We start from the raw sequence: 3067 nt of genomic DNA, 5'->3' as shown, positions 1-3067 counted from the left end.
TCTTGTGAGAAAACATGACTTGTATTAGTATGTAAGTTAGGGTTTTAGTACCCCTTTTGCCATTAGTCATTGGAATTATGTTGTTTGTTGTTATGTATTTGTTCTAAGCTGTTTTCTATGTACCCTAAGTGGTTTGTGTGCATTGGAAACTTAATTTTGAGGGTTAGAGGTCAAAATTACGAATTCTGCAGGTCTGGTACTGAAGAACCTCGCTTAAGCGAGATGAATCTTGCTCAAGCGAGATTAAGGCAGAACCGAATTAAAATCTCGCTTGGAATCTCGCTCAAGCGAGAAATCTCGCTTGGAATCTCGCTCAAGCATGATAAATCTCGCTCAAGCGAGATTTGACAGCACATCACTTTTTACAAGAAAATTCATGAAATGCAGTGGTTTCGACCAAGCTTTTCCCTGCAGTCTCTTATAACTTTAAAAACCTCTCAAAGTCAAGTTATCATTGCACATTTTACCTAAGGATATTGGTAAAGAAATGCATTACCAACATCATGAATTTCAACGACGAATAGCACCTGAGATGTTATGATAGACTATGCAATATATCCGGTTAGTGATATATTAAGAGGGGGAATGGAACTAGAGCCTCGACATAGTTGTTGAGAATAGAATGTTATATTACTTTCTAGGTTATATGAGTTATGATGCTAAGAATAATTTCTACGCCTATGTACAAGTATGAATATGTATGTATAGGAACATGACTAATATAAGATGTAGGTGCTCGTGTCTCTTGCTATCCACGTCAGGGGGATACAAGAGGTTCCCGACCTAAGGGGAACGATTCAAGCCGTAAGGGACCCGCACGACACCGAGGGAGTCCGATGTGCGTACATCGGTCATGTATGGGATAGTTTTCGGGGTTACTCCACCCGGGACTCTCCGTAAAACGAACCAAGATAACGTTGTTTGATTCACGCTAACATAATGATTCAATGAATATGACTATGCATGATTATGATTATGTTAGACATGAACAAGTATTGGAATAGATTACGAAATGAATGATTTACCGAAGACGAACTTAGGTTTCCCTATTCGTCCGGTATAGGGTCGTGTCATGAAATATAGTGTAGGCTTCGGTGCGTTTAACGTATCCTAGCAAAGCGGTTCTAGAATCCCTTTGACCGCCATGACACCTTGATATATTAAAGCCTATAACATGATATGAAGGTTCTAAGACGGTTTCTAGTGTGCACATCCGTCTAGACAAATATGACCACACACGTATAATCAACCGGCAGGTTGTATTTTAGACATGTGGTAACCATAGGCTTTACCCCAAGGTTATCACTAGCCTAGGGCTAGGAAGAACTCACTGAGGCATTATGTCTCATCCAACTCTTTATTTGTTCAGGTTCACAGGTTACGCAAGGTAAAGGTAAAGAAAAGGTCGTGGAATGATCGTGTTCTCTTGGAGTTATCATGGTGTAGATTAAGAATGCATATGTTATGTTATGAGCTGTAACCTATATATATATATATATATGTTGTCTTGTACTATGTTGTGACAACACTTGGAGTAATAATGTAACATAGGAACTTTGGATCGTCGATGTATTAGACTCAAGACTTGATGTTGTATCATTATTGTATAATTAATGTATCCAGTATCAATATTGGCACTCTTTTGAATATTCTAGATATTTTCAAGTATGGGTGTTACAGTGAGTTGAATATAAAATGAGTTATATCTTGATGTATTTATGTAAACATAAATTTAACAATATATCTAAAGCTCCTCTCAAATAAACAATTAAGGTAAACCCTTGAAGAAAAAAAAATCCTAGAAGACAAAAAATATGCATTCTAATTTCAAGTAAATTCAATTATATAAGAAAAATTAATTCACATTTTTTTTTGTAGTGTTCGGGGTTCGAACTCCGAATATATTATACATTGTCTCTACCGACTGAGTTAAACTCACGAAGACAAAATTAATTCACATTTAAATCATTCAACCATATTAAAATCAATTTTACAATCTCTAAAATTATTTTTTGACTCTCAAAAATTGAAACAAATATATGCTACAGTAAGAAAAAGTATAATAAAAAGAGGGAAAAAATATCATATTTTTGGTGGCAAGATAGCATATCATGCAATAACCCAGTTTTGTCGTGTGCGATGTTTATTTGAATTTAGGCAGTAGGGTGGGAGTAAGCTAAAATCAGCCCCACCGTCTATCAGTCAATCTTTGAAACAAAGGACACGCTTAGCTTTTACATCACGACTTATCTTGTTGTCCAATAAAATATTATTTTAAATTATACTTGTATTTTTATTTTTAAACAATTATGATGTTTATTTATAAAAGTAATTATATTATTTTTAATAAATGAAAGTTTAGAATAAAAGGAGGCAAAACTCTAAAATACACAACCTAAGTCTCAAAAGTGAATGTGAAATATCACAACGGTGAAGTTCATGTATGACTCACTGATAAATTTTTGTGTGGGTACAAGATTTTAGATACAACCCTTTAAAGCGGTCCTTCCATATGACCCGACAGATTACCTCATTCAGTTTGGTTCTGTTGGTGGTAATTGTTCTACGGTGCGGCAATCAATCTTGCATCTGGAATGGTTTGTTACTATGTGGGAAATATGGAAAGAAAGAAATAGCAGGTTATTCAATGATAAAGTATGTTCAACTCATCAGATTGTCGACAAGATTAAGTCGCTTTCCTTTATGTGGTTGAAAGCGAAACTTCCTAACCTCGCTGTCAACTACCATGGTTGGTGGCTTAATCCGGTCACTATGTTGGGCATAGGCTAATGCTACTTCTTTCTCCGTTTTTTACTTTCTGTATTTTGTTTCCATTTTCTCTATAAATATGTTTGTGACTCTTGTTCTTTTCTGTTACACCTTGTCCTAGGAGGAACTTTTGATTGAGTAATATATTTCATTTTAGCCTCTTCAAAAAAAGATACACCCTTTAAAAAAAAAAGATTTTGGATATAAGATCTGGACATTCTCACTATGAAAATTGGCTGAAAAAGAAAATAGTTAAATAATGTGTATTTTTTAAATGACAATGATATATTTGTGTTTG

The sequence above is a fragment of the Medicago sativa genome, chromosome 3 (assembly GCF_051527215.1).
Source record: "Medicago sativa cultivar Bolivia chromosome 3, Bolivia_mono, whole genome shotgun sequence".
Lineage (NCBI taxonomy): Eukaryota > Viridiplantae > Streptophyta > Magnoliopsida > Fabales > Fabaceae > Medicago > Medicago sativa.
Note: the sequence above shows the minus strand (reverse complement) of the source record.